Source organism: Bidens hawaiensis, unplaced genomic scaffold (assembly GCF_021521415.1).
Source record: "Bidens hawaiensis isolate Kalapana, Puna unplaced genomic scaffold, B.hawaiensis_p1.1 tig00000702_1, whole genome shotgun sequence".
Taxonomy (NCBI): domain Eukaryota; kingdom Viridiplantae; phylum Streptophyta; class Magnoliopsida; order Asterales; family Asteraceae; genus Bidens; species Bidens hawaiensis.
In genome coordinates, this window is record NW_027491042.1 from 4,031,051 (window position 1) to 4,049,346 (window position 18,296).

Genomic DNA, 18,296 nt, shown 5'->3' on the forward strand with positions numbered 1-18,296 from the left:
AGAATCTTAAATGGTCCAACATATCGAGGAGCAAGCTTACCTTTCTTCCCAAAGCGGACAACACCCTTCCAGGGCGACACTTTGAGGAGGACAAGATCACCAACTTGAAATTCGAGAGGCTTCCGCCTACGATCTGCGTAACTCTTCTGTCGGCTTCTGGCAGTCAGCAGATGATCACGGATCTTGGCGATTTTATCGGTTGTCTCTTGAACAAGTTCGGGTCCTGTGATTTGAGCTTCTCCCACTTCGCTCCAACAAATCGGGGAGCGGCACTTACGACCGTAAAGTGCTTCAAATGGGGCCATACCGATACTGGAATGATAGCTGTTATTATAAGAGAACTCGATCAAAGGCAGGTGCGAATCCCAATTACCTCCAAAATCAAGAACACAAGATCGGAGCATATCCTCAAGAGTTTGAATAGTTCGCTCAGACTGACCGTCAGTCTGAGGATGATATGCCGTACTCATGTCCAAGCGAGTTCCTAGTGCAGATAGGAGAGATTTCCAAAAGCGGGATATAAAACGGCCATCGCGATCGGATATGATGCTCAAAGGAGTACCATGGCGGCAGACAATTTCCTTGACATAAAGCTGCGCGAGTTGCTCAACACGGTAGTTTTCACGAATGGGCAGGAAGTGAGCAGACTTAGTCAATCGATCCACTATTACCCAAATGCTATCATGTTTGCTTGCTGTCAAAGGTAACTTGGTAATAAAGTCCATCGCTATACTTTCCCATTTCCACGTAGGAATTTCTGGTTGTTCGAGCAAACCAGATGGGCGTTGATGTTCAGCTTTTACCTTAGAGCAAGTCAGGCATCTAGCTACGAACACAGCAATATCCTTTTTCATACCGGGCCACCAATAAGTAATGCGCAAATCCTTGTACATCTTATCAGCGCCAGGATGGATGGAATATCGAGATTTATGCGCCTCACTCAGGATATCAGCGCGAAGATTCTCATCAAAGGGAATCCAGATACGATTGAGATAGCAAAGAATTCCACTCAGATTAGGGACAAAGTGTGCTTCCGCGCCACACGCTAACTCGGCGCGAAGGTTACCATTACTGATGGATGCGCGCTGCGCGTCACGAATACGCGATTCAAGGTTGCTTTGGATCGGCGCGAAGTGAAGCTGCGTGCGCGGCAAGATACAGTTAAGTTGGCAGGGTTTTCGGCTGAGGGCATCGGCTACCACATTAGCCTTACCAGGATGATACCGGATCTCACAATCGTAATCGCTGATGAGTTCGTTCCATCGGCGTTGCCTCATGTTAAGTTCCTTCTGATCAAAGATATGCTGAAGGCTTTTATGGTCAGTGTAAAGGATACACTTAGTACCATAAAGGTAGTGTCTCAAGATTTTCAAGGCAAAAACAACTGCACCAAGTTCGAGATCGTGAGTTGTATAATTCCTTTCATGAACCTTGAGTTGCCTTGATGCGTAAGCGATAACCTTGCCTCGTTGCATAAGAACACAACCGAGACCTTGGTTGGAGGCATCGTAGTACACGACAAAATCATCATTACCCTCAGGTAGCGCAAGAACAGGAGCTTCACACAACAATCGCTTGAGCGTTAGAAAGGCTTCTTCTTGCTTCGAGCCCCAAATATACGGTTTACCTTTGTGCGTTAGAGCTGTTAAAGGCAAAGCGATCTTCGAGAAGTTCGAAATGAAGCGTCGGTAATAACCAGCTAAGCCCAGAAAGGAACGGATCTCAGAAGGAGTGGTCGGCGTAATCCAGTTCTTGATTGCTTCAATCTTGGATGGGTCGACATGAATACCCACCTTGTTTACAACATGACCAAGAAACTGTATTTCATCAGACCAGAATTCACACTTGGAAAGCTTGGCAAATAGCTGCTCGGCTCTAAGCTTTTGCAACACCAACCGAAGATGTTGCTCATGCTCGGCCTTGGTCTTAGAATAAATCAGAACGTCATCGATAAACACAATCACGAATTTATCCAAGAAAGGCCTACACACCCGATTCATTAGATCCATGAAAACGGCGGGTGCGTTGGTTAAACCGAAGGACATAACCAAGAATTCAAAGTGGCCATAACGAGTTCGAAAAGCAGTCTTCGGAACATCTTCATCGCGGATGCGCAACTGGTGATAGCCAGAGCGGAGATCAATCTTGGAGAAACAAGAGGCACCTTGGAGTTGATCGAAGAGGTCGTCAATACGCGATAAGGGATACCGGTTTTTAATGGTGAGTTTGTTCAACTCGCGGTAAACAATACACATGCGAAACGATCCATCTTTCTTTTTAACGAACAACACCGGAGCACCCCAGGGCGAAGAGCTAGGGTGAATGAATCCTTTAGCAGTCAACTCTTGAAGTTGGCTTGCCAATTCTTGCATCTCAGCGGGCGCAAGACGGTAAGGAGATTTAGCTACGGGGGAAGCACCAGGGACAAGATCAATACGAAACTCGACTTCACGAGCGGGAGGGATACCAGGAAGATCATCAGGAAAAACTTCAGGGAATTCACGTACCACAGGGATATCGCGAAGCTTCTTCTTTCCTTCATCGGGTTTAACCACATGGGCTAGAAATGCAATACACTTCTTCCGCATGAGTCTTTGGGCTTCGGCGCAAGACATAAGCTTAAGACCACTGGAGGGTTTCTCGCCGTAGATGTGAAGATCACCGTTTTCTCGAGGTATGCGAATCATCTTCTTGGCGCAAATAACTTCGGCGCGATTATGCGTAAGCCAGTCCATACCAATGATAACATCAAAGCTTCCAAGAGGCATGGGGATGAGGTCGATCAGAAAATCGTTTTCGTTAAGGTTAAGCGTGCAATCCTTAATCACGGAGTTAATTAAAACAGTTTCGCCATTAGCCAATTCAACTGAAAAATTTTCTTTTAAGTTATCGCGCGGTCGCGCAAGCTTCTGCTCAAATGCGCGAGAAATAAAACTTCGATCGGCGCCAGTATCAAAAAGTACAGAAGCATAAAATCCGTTAAGCAAAAATGTACCATTAACTACGTCATTATTCGCTTGCGCTTGGTGCGCGGTTATGTTAAAAGCTCGTCCGCGTGTCACTTGGTTCGAAATCTGGTTCACCGGATTCGCTTGCGTAATCTGAACTTGTAGTCTCGGGCACGCGTTCCGGAAATGACTGGGATCACCGCAGTTATAGCACGATCTGGGTCGTGGGTTAGGGTATGTTGGTTGTGGATATGCGGGTAGACTGGTGGTGTTGGCGCAATTGGGTTGGCGGGAGGGACTCTACAGTACTCAGCAGAGTGACCAACGCGGCCACATCGGTTACAAAGTCGACATGGGACTTGAGGTGGGTGGTGGAGTCTACAGGTTGGGCAAAGGGGGTGGTTTCCTGTGTAAGGTTTCTTAGTTGACGGGGTAGGGAGTGCTGGGTTGGTTAAGGCATAGTTGTGGACTACAGGAGGTGTTGGGTAGGTTGACAGTGGGTTAGGCGCGTAAACTGGAGGTTGGTAGATGGGTTGCTGGACAATGGGCGGGTTGGTAAGCACATAGGCTTTGCGCCTGCGCTTGAGGTTGTTACGGTTTGAGGGTTCTGGTTTGGTTTCTGTTGGTTCAGGGACAGTCTTGGTGAGTTTGGTCTTCTCAGATCCCCGCAGGAACAGGGTTCCTGCTCTGACATGGTTGTCGCTGAGCACAGCGGCCAACTCGATGGCGTCAGAGAGGGTTACTGGGTTTCTGGCCCATACAGAATCTTGAATTTCCATGGGGAGACCCCCAAGGAATTTCTCGATGGCTCGGCGGGAAGGGGTAACAAGGTGAGGGACAAGCAGGCTTAGTTCATGGAAACGCGTCGCGTACTCGCGCGCTTCACCGCTGTATTGCTTAAGATTCCAAAATTCTTCCTCCAGGCGCTTAACTTCGTTGGGAGGGCAGAATTCTCGCGTCAGAATTTCTTTGAATTCCTCCCAGAGCATGCTAGAAGCAGTTTCTGCGCCACGCGCATGAGCTACTCCATTCCACCATGTAAGCGCTCTAGATTCCAGGACACTGGAAGCATATAGGGTTCGTCTGTCAGGAGGGCATTGGGTATGGAGGAAAGTGTTTTCAATCTTCTCGAGCCATTGGAGCATCACGGTGGCTCCTTCAAGACCTGTGAACTTTGGAGGATTACCCGCATTAAAGGACTTAATGTTGTAACCAGAGGTATTGGTATTGTTTTGGCTCAAAGCTTGGGCTATTGCGGCGGCCATTTCCTGGGAACGTTGCTGCGAACGTCTGCGCGAGGCTTCTCTTCTCTGATGGCGGCGAGATAGCGGAGGCATTCTATAAAAGTTTTAATTTTAGTTAATATCTTGGTTTTAGCGCAAAGTATAACCTCGAAAAGCTTGGTTTCGCGGAGTCGGATACTGTTAAAAGTAAAATAAATGACCCTAAATGCAGACTTAATAAAGGTAACAAATTCGAATCAAGAATCGACAATTCATGTATCACCATGACTTTTCGAATTCCCAATTTAAAATACACGAGCAAATGAGTATTGGAGATTGACGATTCATGTATCACCATAACTTTTCAATCTTCAACATAAAATATACAAGAAAATGAGTATTGGAGGTTGACAATTCATGTATCACCATGACTTTTCAAGTCTCCAACCTCAGAACATAATCGTAAATGGAATTTGAAAATCAACTATTCATGTATCACCATGACTTTTCGGATTTTCAAATCCAACAAACGAATATGTAAGTAAATTCAATAAAAATCGAAATATCGCGAAATAAAGCATAAAATCATATACTGCGTCTACGCAAGCATATTTATAAATAACGAGTAATTAACAATAAGCGTGCAAACATGAGATTTCTCTCATGCGCGAGAGGGGACTCTTAGGTATTCTAGGCCGCTACGTCTAACCACCTATCCTAAAGTCAACGAGCTCTGATACCAATCTGTAACACCCCGACCAAAGGCGGATTATACATCGGGGCGCCACATATTGTTTCATTACTCGTGACACTATTGGTGTCAATATTTAATAAATATATTCATTCGCGCACGCGCAAAGTAAACACAAGATAGCATAAATCAACATAAATCATTATATTAAAAATCATAATAATAAAACAGCAATAACTTGTCTTGATACATTTTAATCTAGGTCCAAAATAAAGAAAACTTCCTACGTGTCCTCGAACTCCAAAACAGCTACTGCAAACCTGAACATGTGTTAAAATAAAACGTCAAACACTTGCGTGTTGGTGAGAAATCAAGTTTAATACAATACATAGATAACAATAAATCTGCGCGCAACACGTGTATGTCTGGTGTTTAACAAGGGTGTAAACAGATTGTGATCAAGCCTAAATAGATCATAGTTCATAGTTCAATCCGTGCTCCCAAATGAGCACAAAAACGAGAAAACATCTGTGCAAGTGTAAACAAAGAAAACCGTAAACGATAGGTCTCCCGTGTTCATCTAATGGATCCATGAAAACTTCAGAATAGGCCGAACAAAGCGGTTAATGATACACACATACAAATAAACAGCCAAGTAAACGTCCTCAACACGTGGGATACTGCGCGACTAAAGTTCATAAACAAGTTTAAGACTCTAAGTTTGTATGAACACATGAACATCCCAAAACATTAAAGATAAAAAGGGATTAGGTACGAGATTACTCACTTGATGCGGTGTAAGATAAAGCAAGAACCAACTTTAAACAAGCACAAGTTAACCTATAAATAAGATTATTGTTTTAATGATTTGTTTTAAGTCTTGATTATAAGTTAGCATAATTAATAAGTAAATTATTATATATAATATATATTACCGGAAAAGCAGGGCAGAACAGGAAGGAAGACGGAGGCAGAGAGGAAGACGGCAGAGAGAGCAAGGAGCAAGAGAGAATAGGAGAGTTTAAGTGCTTTGTGTGTGTAGTGTTATGAAAAATAACATTATTATTTATAGAGAAACCCTAGGGAACACAATCCCTAGAAAAGGGGAAAAGATCTCCAAAAAGTAAAAGATTCCAAAAGCAAAAGATATCAAAAGATATGGCAGCTGCAGGGAACAAGGAAAAGCTGACAGGGAACAGTAAACAGGCATGGGAGGGTCAGATAAAGGTACTGGTTAAGCATGGAAAAGCAGATCTCAAAAGATAATGTCAGTCACTTTTTCTGCCAACCAATGGGGTTGGTGCGCATGCTGCGCCAAAAGTGGCTTTTCAGACATAAGACAGGTTAGGTCAACAGCACAAAAGATAAGATATCAAAAGCAAACAAGCAAGTTAAAACAGAAGAAGGGACACAAGACAGCGCGAGAAAGCTTCGAGCGCGAAGGCAGACACAGAAGGTCAAGAGAGCGCGAGCGCGAAGGCAGACAGAACCAACCTTAACGCGTCGCGGGAAGAACTACATTTCAAAGCGCGCCGCGGGAAGAACTTAAATTCTAAGCGCGTCGCGAGAAGAATTATATTCCTTAGCGCGTCGCGGGAAGAACGGTATCCATAGCGCGCCGCGGGAAGAATTAAAATCCTTAGCGCGCCGCGGGGACAGTTCGTCTCGCGTATCGCAGTAACAGGTGGTCTTCACGCAGGCTTCCTTGTAAGGAGTCTGGCGCGTGGAGCTGCGCAGACAACCTTAGGCGGGAAGAAACAAAGGACAGCAAGGAGTAAGGAGAAAAAGAAGGAAACAAGGCTTAAGGGCGGGACGGCGACAAGAGGGGAAAGAAGGCGGAAAGGAGAAGAGGGACGGCGGAAAGAAAGGAAGGAAAATATATTATTATTATTAAAAGTAAAAGTATAAATAAATATTAAATCATAAAAGAAAGAGATCGGATCAGAGAAACGGGTACCTGGGTCGGTTCGGATCGGGGCAGATGTTACACTTATTATGGTAAATATTAAATCGTGGATTTGGCTGTTAATTTTAGAGGTGGCCAAAAGAATCGGTTATCTGAACCGACCCGAAAATCGAACCGAAACTGACCGGTTTAAAACCGATTATGTAGAAACGATTGAAATCATATGTTCGAAACCGGTTTGTAATTTTCTCCATCAAAATCTGTTTCAAACCAGTTAATCGAATCGGAACAGGCTAAAACCGGCGAAACCGATCGTAGCCTGGTCAAGACCTGGTTTTAACTTGAACCGAAACCGATCATTAACCGTTTTTGACTTTTGTTGACTAAACCAAACCGGTTTCAACCCAAACCGATTTTAGATTTTAAACCAATTTGTGCAACTCTAGTTAATTCAATTTTATTATGATTTCTGTCAATTTTTTTGATTTGGCTGCTATATATGAGTTGATGAAATCTAATTATTGAAAATATGAGCATTACATAAGGTTAAACTTATTATAAGACTAGAAGAGTGTTTGTGCTTCGCGACGAGTGTAAAATATGAGCAAAACATATTAAAAACAAATTTACAATCAATTATCAAGTGGATTATGGTCGACTCAGTTGTACCATTGTAAAAAAATCAATGATAGAATGAAGCTCAAGATCTTAATCTACAACTGAGTAACAACGCGCCGCGTTGTGGTGGTGCAATGACACGAATTCGGTCTGTATCGGTTAGGTTCGTAACAGTAACAATGATACACCCAAAAAAGTAAACACACGGAATACTATTGACAATTGCATAACTTATGGCAAGACCCGCTCATTGCGGCTGCAAGTTTACAAAAATTCTAGCGCTACTAGGTTACGACACATATTTATTAAAAAATATAAACAAATATGTTTAAAACACACAAAAAAAGAATAAACAAAAACCAATTAATCTAAATGTTTAGAAAAGAGAGGTGCCATATAGTCAGACGCCTAAAACACAAAAGAAGAAAACGTAACCAAAAAATTTAAGTTGTAAAGGACCAAATTAGCCTTCAGCAAATCACATTCAACCATCACACCAACGGAGTTCATTGAGTCCAAAATGAAATTTTTACCTAAAACCTCAAAAATGGTTTCTAAAAATAACTTTGTAACACAAAGCTTTGATTTTCTTGTACATACCAAACTGACCAAATAGTTTGCATTTTTAAACAATACACGACTATATTTTTTTCCCACACATAACACATTTTGACATTTTCAACTTCTTCTTACATCTCATTAAATTTTTTCTAACATATCTTTAATTTCTTCCTACACCTCTTCAAATGTTTCTTACACATTTTTAATTTTCCCACACACATTTAAATTCTGTTTCCTATATATCAATAGTTTCTACTTACACATTTTCAATTTCTTCATATACATGTTCTAGTTCTTCCTCATAGAGAAAAAATATATTTGCAAACGAACAATCAATGATGAATATGCTATATATTAGCTCAAAATTAGCATAACATTAAAACCTTATTTTGGAAAACAAAAATCTTATTATCTTTTTTCATGATTAAATACTATACAAAAATAACCCCCACATTAACAAAATAGGTGTGTGGTACGATTCGGTATGGTTTTTTGATTGAAAACGAACCGAAAACGAACCGAAAACCAAACTTTCGGTTTTATGACTTTTTAAAACGTTCGGTTTCGGTTTTTTCGGTTTCGTTTTTGGATTCGGTTTGGTTTTGGATGCGGTTTTTTCGGTTTTGCTAATCGAGGCAAAATGTTTTGGGCCAAAATAAACTAGACCCAAGATATTTAAATTAGGCATGACAATATTTTTTTCGATCGGTGATTTTCACAGTTAAGATATATCACACTCCTCGGTCCAACAGGAGGAGAAGCCCCGCCACCCCACTCGGGAGATGTACCGTGCTCGTGGTGACCACGACTGATTAACATAAATGCGGGGGGGGGGGGGGGGGGGGGGCACTATTACCAGGAAAGTGACAACTTTGTTTTGTTTTCACGTTTCTCTGACATGTGACATTGTTGATGCCGAACCGCGGTTTCTAATTCGGTTTTGTTTTTTCGGTTTTGTGCACACCACCAGTTCTACTGTGGTCAATCCCAGCCAAAATAGCATTTAGTCGTTGAACTTGGGCCAATTTTAGCTTAAAAAAATAAATCATAATTTTTATTTCTATAGTATTAAAGAACAAATATCATTTTTAATAGTTAATTAGCTATTTTTAGAATAATTTATTATTTAAAAGTGTATTTCTCATATTTATATTGATTATTCATCTACTCCTAACTCCTAATCAACCGCTTAAGGTTAGCCTAGCAACTTTTACAACATTTACTTAAATAATAATAAATATTATTATATTACTATTTATATATCAACTATTTTTATTATTAGATGTTCATGATTATATGTATTTAATGTAGAGAATTAAATATGGATTAATAAATATTTTATATTAATTATTAGTGTGACAATCTTACGTATTGGAAAATGTCAGGGTTCGAGTACTGATCTCACCCGGTTTTACCGGCTCTTTGTTGTCGTGCCGTTTGACGGGCGTGGGGTCGGGTTTTATCCGGGGAATCCCTCAATTAGGGACCGTTAGGGGCTCCGTCCGTCCGGACTAGTGGCCGGCTCGGGCTACCTTTAGCCAATGGGGGCCGCGTACAGAGTATCCGGCGTTACTTAGTTGGTCGTTCCAAAAAAAATGAATTCATCAAGTGTTGTATTAATCAAATATTGTAAAACTCTGAAACTTAAAAAGTTTTTAAACTATCATTCTCAAATGTTTTATAATATAGCATAGGTATTAAGATGAAGTTATGATTTATATTTTTAAAACCATAGCTTGGCTAACGAGCGAGCCAAGCCCTGATCTTACCTTGGCGGGGGGATTCGGAATGTTTACTGACGATGAGCTGATTTCGATCAAGATTTTTCTAAGAGATCAGCGAGACTTTAAAAAACTTTGATATTATTTAAAACAATTACTTAAAATTAAGAGCTACTTAAACATTGGGACAATAAGGTCCACTTGCGCAACAATAACAAATCGTGCCCTCACAAAATAAATCAATTAGATCTTGATATGGCGCCACCTTGTGCAAGCAATCTTCTGCACATAGGTCAAAATCGCACTTTGTTGGTGTATGATCTATAGAATAAAGACACGGTTGATCACCTGCATTTGAACCAAAATAGTTAAAAAACCTGATAAAGTGATTTGATTCATTTTAGCCTTTTTCTCTCTCTCTCTCTCTCTCTCTCTCTCTCTCTCACACACACACATATATATATATATATATATATATATATATATATATATATATATATATATATATATATATATATATAACAATAGAGATAAAAAGTATTACTGAATTTCTTGCATCTGTCAAATTCTTCTGCAGTGGCCCTGCTTGCGGTGCGCGCATATAATGTATATATGTGTGAACCCTCGGGTGGGCAAAAGTAAAATTGCACTAATTTTGACGTTATTTTACTAATCTCGTGAAAATAACGTTAAAAGTGGCGGAAGGTTAATCAGGCATTGTGACAATCGTCAATTTCAGGTTAACCTCGTTAACTCAACTCCGTAAATTCGAACTTTAAGATCGTTGAATCTATAACGCACACTTCATTACATTTAAACTAGGGTTTAAATGACGCTTAACACTTACTACATGTGTAGTCTTTCGGGATTTGCACCGAAACGCAAACGAGTTGACGCAAGCGATTGATAAATAAACGACAAACGTCAAAACACTAATTATGTGATTACTATGTGTTAGGATTATGTGTTATATCATTGTCATGATTATGTGTTATATTATTGTCATGATTATGTGCAAGTTAGGATAGAATGTTCTAGAAAAACAACACTTGAAAGATTAGGGACTAGAATGTAACTTGATTATCTATAAATATAACCTTAACACTAAACCCTAACTTATTATTATAAACCTACAACTCTAATCGGCCCTCCCCTTGCTCTTCTTGGCTGCCGTCCACTTTCACACACATATACACCATCAATTCAAGCCTTTGATTGAAGAACTAAGTGCTAGGAAGGTATATTTGATCATCCTTTACCTTCTTGTTGTTTGATTTTGATGTTTAATGGGTTAATTAAAAACCCTAGGCAGCCGATTTTCATGAGTATGTATGAGTTAACATGATGGTTGTTAAATTCATGATGATTGATAACTAGTATTGATGTTGTTGCTTGATTGATTGTTGTCCTTGATTTGAATTAGAACACAAACCCTAATCTTGTATGTATGGTGTGATTGATATGCATGGATAGTAGTTATAGTGTCTAGAGGGTTATATGGATGCATGATAGTTCATAGATTGTTATTATGTTGAGTTTTGATGTGAACAGATTCTGGACAGAATATATATACGATGTTTAACTGACTGTAACAAAGTGTAAACGTGAAAATTGATTGAGATTGTGGGTACTACAGTAAACTAGGTTGAGTCTAGTTTCTATAAAGTATAAATTCGTAATTTTTGGATAAGTGGAAGTATACTTTTATGATTTTACAAAAATGTGATGCAAAGCTGAGCTGTTAGACCTGCTGTTAGGTTATGTTGTAAATATTATATCTCATGAACTACGAGACCAATTGGGTTGGTTCCACTTCTGGAAGTTGACCCACTGAGTTAGGAACCAAACCCAAGTGGTCTTGCATTTATTGGATTTTTCGTTTAACGGGAATTTCAAATAACATTCTGTTGCGCATGAATCTGACTGATATGAGTTTACTGTAGTGTTTTGATCATTATGAGCAATCTATATGGAATAAAAATAAGATAAAATATGTTCTGGAAACCTAAGATATGTATGCTTCTGTGGTAATTTTTGGTGAATTAATTGAGACGTTATAATCGGTGAACTAGTGCAAATCTTTCAAGTAGAAATTCTGTCATAACGAAACTAGCTGCTGAGTTGTATAGGAATGCATGAAATATGATAGTTTTTATATAATTGTTGTATTTTGACCAAAATACCCTTGCGGGGAATAGTTGCTAGTTGATTGCCATGAATTGACCAAATTGCCCTTATGGGGAATAATTGCTAATAAGTATGTTATTAATACATGATACGAAAGTAATTGCTCACCCACGTATCGTATCACAATTGTACTTGTTTAAGTCACACACGATTCACAAACGAAACACGAAATCTGTTACGTGCATAGGTATTATGTGCCGAGTCTAGAGACTCGTTAAACGTTCCGATACTTAGAAAATCTCTTTGTTATTTTAGAACGCTAGAGAGTTTTCTACGACGCGCATCACTTGGTGATCTAGATCGGATATTCTTCGCAAACAGTGAGTTCACTTACCCCACTCTTAAACTGCTTTCAAACGTTTTTCAATTGGGGGAGATAACATACTCCGATAAACATATTTTCTGAGATAAACGCATATGAAAGATTTTGTTATAAATTATATATCACTTGTAAAGGCTAAGCGGCATACGTAACATTTGAAGTCCCACACATCGGACCGGTTAATATTTGGAATAGCGAGTCACTTTTGGGTAGTACTACTGGGTTTGACAAACCCCACCCGACGCTAAGCTCAACTGGAGGTTGAGTGGGTGTAAATTTTGGCTAACACTTACCATGGTCTGGAGGACCTGGTGACGGGCACTTGATAAACAGTCAGCTTCGGTCGCGAACCACTTAGCGATACTTGTTGTATAGATTAGCTACCTATCGATATATAATTTGACATAACACTATCTGGTAATGCAAAACACTTAAACGCTGTAACGTGGTTACACACTCAAACGTCGTAACGGGGTTACGCAACACTTAAACGTTGTAACGTGGTTACACACTCAAACGTCGTAACGGGGTTACGCAACACTTAAACGTTGTAACGTGGTTACACACTCAAACGTCGTAACGGGGTTACGCAACATTTAAACGTCGTAACGAGGTTACGCAAAACGCTAAACGATTTATCTTATTTTACTTGTGAACTCACCAACCTTGTGTTGACACTTTTAGTATGTTATTCTCAGGTAGCCGAGGCGGGCGCGCGGTTTAGGAGCATGCATTAATTGAAAACATCTTTACTCTGCAAACTTAATTTTAACATTTACATTTGGTTTTAAGTCGTCCTGCGTGACGCAACTTTTGAATTAAGGTTTTACGCTTCCGCACTTACTTTCATTTAAACGTTTTTCTTTGGTTTGGTTATAACTAATGATTCCGATCCTGCCAGTTCACACCCTCTGACGGTAAAACTCCGTTAGTGGATTTTGAGGGTGTGACAGATTGGTATCAGAGCCATTGGTTATAGCGAACTAGAAACTGCATGCATACTAGACTATAACCGCGACGACCCATTAGTTATAATGATACGCACTGCATAGGTTTGTGTAGTCTTGAAATCTTATTTCCTTATCTCCTTCACTCATACGCGCGCATATACACGGCTTACCTGTAGAAATGTCGACGCCACCCTCATCATCATCCGATTCGATGACGCATGCTCACGGGAAGGAACCGCAGTTACCTACTGCCTCGCCACCCCGTGTAGTCCCGGAACTCGAAGCTCCTACACCGAAGAGGTACCGCCTATCCGGAGGCTAGTATGACAACGACGTTAGCTGGGAGTGGTACCCCAACATGATCAGACGTATGGTCTACCGTGAACAAGTTCCCCCATTGCCTCACCCGAACCACCCTGCTTACCCTAACACCCTACCACTTATAACCGAACCTGTAGAGCGAGTTCTCGCAGCTATCGTTTCTTGTTTGGAGCGTGATGTGGGTTACATGCGCTACACTAGAGAAAATGTTGCTAGACTGTTTAAAGATGGAACCGAGACTCAGGAGGAGATTGCCCGCATGGCAGCGGCAATGAAAGAAATGCAAGAGACTAGTGAGCAACAAACCAAGGTTATGATGAAGATGCAAGCCGAGATGATAGACTTGCAAGAGCAACTCCAAGAAGCAAGGACCCGAACTGAGATAGCGTTAGAACGTTGCGATATCCTACAAATGCAACTTGCTCAGAACGCAGCAGAACCTGAGGCAGAGCCTGAGGCCGAGCCCGAGGCAGAGCCTGAAGTAGAACCTGAAGAAGATCCCGAAGAGGAGCCTGAGGAGGATCCCGAGGAGGAACCCGAAGAAGAACCGGAGGAAGAACCGGCTGAGGAAGAGGCACACTCGGATGTGTCCTCAGGCGACGACATCTCGGGATGATAATACCTAGATGGCTGGAAGAAACGCTGGACACGGACGTGGTAACATCAGCATGACTGCAGCTGAACTCCAAACTCTGCTGAATGACCATGTGGCGGCCGCTTTAGCCGCACACGTTCAGAATCAAACTGGGGGTCCAAATGGAACATGTACCTTCAAGAACTACTTAGACTACAAGCCCAGTACGTTTAAGGGCACTGAGGGAGCTATAGGCTTCCTGCGTTGGGCTGAGAAGGCCGAGTCGGCTTTTGAGATGTGTAACTGTCCCCCTGCCAGTAGGGTCAAATTCGCTGCTGGGACACTTGAGGATTCCGCCCTCACTTGGTGGAATTCGAACGTCCAGATCCTTGGATTGGAACTGGCTAACGCGATGAACTGGGAGGAGTTCAAAAACATGATGCGAGAGGAGTACTGTCCGAGGGAAGAAATTTCGAAGTTAGAGTCGGAGTTTTGGTCGTTGAAAATGGTGGGTTCAGAGATTGAAGCCTACACTACTCGTTCGCACGAGTTGGCAGTGATGTGTCCGCGGATGGTGGATCCGCCGAGCAAGAGAATAGAGATGTACATTGATGGGTTAGCACCACAGATTCAGGGTATGGTGACGTCTTCCAGACCAGCCACGATCCAACAAGCGATCCGTTTGGCTCACAAACTGACGGATCAGGCTGTGACCCAGGGTGCGTTACCACCGAGGGGTTCGACTGTTAAAGCCCGTGACAACCCGAGTAATGACCACGTCAGCAACAGTAACAACAACAGCAACCCGAACAGCGGGAAGAGAAAGTTTGACAACACCAGATCTTCATCCTCAAACCTCCCACCGCAACACCACTACCGTAAGCCCGAATTTACTCGGAGTTTCAACACTCAGAATCACAACAACAACAACAACAACGGTAGCGGGCAGGTTTCGAGCGGATATGCTGGGAAATATCCAAAGTGCAACAGGTGCAACTTTCATCATGTTGGTCAGTGTGACCGTGTCAAGTGTCAAAGATGCGGAAAGATAGGTCACCAAGCGAAGGAATGTAGAGAAGACCTTGCGGCGAAGGGTGCTCCTAAGCTACCGATGACGACTAAGGGATGTTTTGAATGTGGACAGGAAGGCCATTTCCGAAAGGATTGCCCCAAGCTGAAACATAATGACAACAATGGGGGCAATGGAAGTGGCAGTAACGGTGGAGGAAATGGCAAAGGAAGAGCGTTTGTGATTGGATCGGGTCAAGCCCGCAGAGATCCGCATGTGGTGTCTGGTAAGTTCCCTGTAAACGATTGTTTTGCTTCTGTTTTGTTTGACACTGGAGCTGATAGGAGTTTTGTGTCAAAGGCCTTTAGCCAACTTTTAAACCTTACTCCAACCCCGTTAGACGCTAAGTTTCCTGTTGAATTAGCTAACGGTAAAACTATAATAACAACTCATATATTTGCGGGATGTAAGTTGAAACTGTCAGGTCATGTCTTTGACATCGACCTTATTCCTTTTACGCTTAGTAGTTTCGATGTCGTTGTCGGCATGGACTGGTTATCCGAGAACCGAGCGGAGATTATATGCCATGATAAGATAGTCCATATTACCACCCCTTCCGGCGAGATCATTTCGGTCCGAGGCGAGAGAAGCGGCATGACCACCAGCGTCATTACCCTTATGAAGGCACGGCAATTTTGGCGCAGATTGTTGAGAAACCCGCGGAGGAGAAACGAATTGAAGACATACCGGTTGTGCGAGACTTCCCGGAAGTTTTCCCGGAGGATTTACCTGGACTTCCTCCTATTCGTCAAGTCGAATTTCAGATCGAGTTGACACCCGGTGCAGCACCCATAGCACGAGCCCCGTATCGGCTCGCACCGGCGGAACTTCAGGAGTTGTCCACCCAGTTGCAAGATTTGTTGGATAAAGGTTTTATCCGACCTAGCTCATCGCCATGGGGAGCCCCTGTCTGGTTTGTCCGAAAGAAAGACGGGACTTTCCGAATGTGCATCGACTACCGGGAGTTGAACAAGATGACGGTCAAGAACCGTTATCCTTTACCCCGAATTGATGATTTGTTTGACCAGCTTCAGGGATCGAGTTACTACTCGAAGATCGATCTACGATCCGGTTATCACCAGCTGAGAGTGCGCGAAGAAGATATTTCAAAAACGGCTTTCTGAACACGGTATGGTCACTACGAGTTTTCGGTTATGCCTTTTGGCCTAACCAACGCACCAACCGTATTTATGGATCTCATGAATCGAGTATGCAAGGCGTACCTCGACAAGTTCGTGATTGTTTTCATCGATGATATTCTCGTCTATTCCAAGAACGAGACTGACCACGAAGAGCACTTAAGGATAATTCTGGAACTACTGAAGAAGGAACAACTGTATGCTAAACTCTCGAAATGTGAATTTTGGCTTCGCGAGGTTCACTTTTTAGGACATGTGATCAACGAGAATGGTATCCATGTCGATCCCGGTAAGGTAGAGGCCATCAAAAACTGGGAAGCACCTAAGACTCCGACTGAGGTGCGACAATTCCTAGGACTGGCCGGCTACTATCGGCGTTTCATCGAGGGATTTTCAAAGATTGCTCAACCCCTCACCGCTTTGACTCACAAGGGCACTAAGTACAACTGGGGTGACGCGCAGGAATCCGCTTTTCAACTGTTGAAAACCAAGCTTTGTAGCGCCCCTATTTTAGCCCTCCCCGAGGGAACAGAAAATTTTGAGGTACACTGTGACGCATCTATACAAGGTCTCGGTTGTGTGCTGATGCAACTCGAGAAGGTTATAGCCTACGCCTCTAGACAACTACGGGTTCACGAGAAGAACTACACGACCCACGATTTGGAACTCGGAGCTGTAGTGTTTGCTCTTAAGATATGGAGGCATTACTTGTACGGTACCAAGTTTACCATTTACACCGACCACAAGAGTCTCCAACATATCTACGATCAGAAGGAGCTGAACATGCGACAGCGTCGTTGGGTCGAGCTGCTTAAAGATTACGATTGTGCCATCAAGTACCACCCTGGCAAGGCCAATGTGGTGGCCGACGCCCTCAGCAGAAAAGAAACAGATAAACCCAGACGGGTGAGAGCATTGCAACTTACGATTCATGCCAGCTTACCCGATCAGATTCGCGATGCGCAACTGGAAGCGTTGAAAGATGATAATCTTCCATCGGAACTCATGCGGGGCATGAGCAAGCAACTTGAAACCAGATCGGACGGGGTCCGATATTTTGAGAACCGGATTTGGGTTCCACGATACGGAGAATTGAGAACTCTAGTGTTGGACGAAGCTCACAAGTCCCGATATTCTATCCACCCTGGCTCAGATAAAATGTATCATGATTTAAAGGAACTTTACTGGTGGCCGAACATGAAAGCCGACATTGCCACCTACGTGAGCAAATGCTTGACTTGTGCCAGAGTCAAGATAGAATACCAGAAACCATCTGGTCTACTGCAACAACCGGAACTCCCAATGTGGAAATGGGAACACATCTCAATGGACTTTATTACGGGTTTGCCTAAAACACCGACGGGATGCGATACCATCTGGGTGATCGTTGACCGGTTGACTAAATCGGCGCACTTCCTAGCGATTAAGGAAACAGACAAAATGGAAAAACTGACTCGTGTCTACATGAAGGAAGTAGTGTCGAGACACGGAGTGCCTGTCTCGATCATTTCCGATCGAGATTCTCGTTTTACCTCACACTTTTGGAAGTCGCTGCAAAGCGCACTGGGCACACGTCTCGATATGAGTACCGCATACCATCCTCAGACGGATGGGCAAAGTGAACGGACTATTCAGACCCTGGAGGATATGTTGCGTGCATGCGTCTTAGATTTCGGAAAAAGTTGGGAACCCCACTTACCCTTGGTAGAGTTTTCGTATAATAACAGCTACCACGCAAGTATTAAGGCAGCGCCGTTTGCAGCGCTGTACGGACGGAAGTGTCGATCACCACTCTGCTGGGCAGAGGTGGGTGACAGCCAAATCACTGGTCCGGAACTGGTACTCGAAACCTCGGAAAAGATTGTTCAAATCCGAAATCGCATGGTAGCAGCACGAGATCGCCAAAAGAGTTACGCCGACAAGCGCCGAAAACCTCTCGAATTTCAAGTAAACGATCGAGTGTTACTCAAAGTCTCACCTTGGAAAGGTGTGGTTCGCTTTGGTAAGCGAAACAAACTCAACCCACGGTATGTTGGTCCGTACCGGATAACTGAGCGCATTGGTCT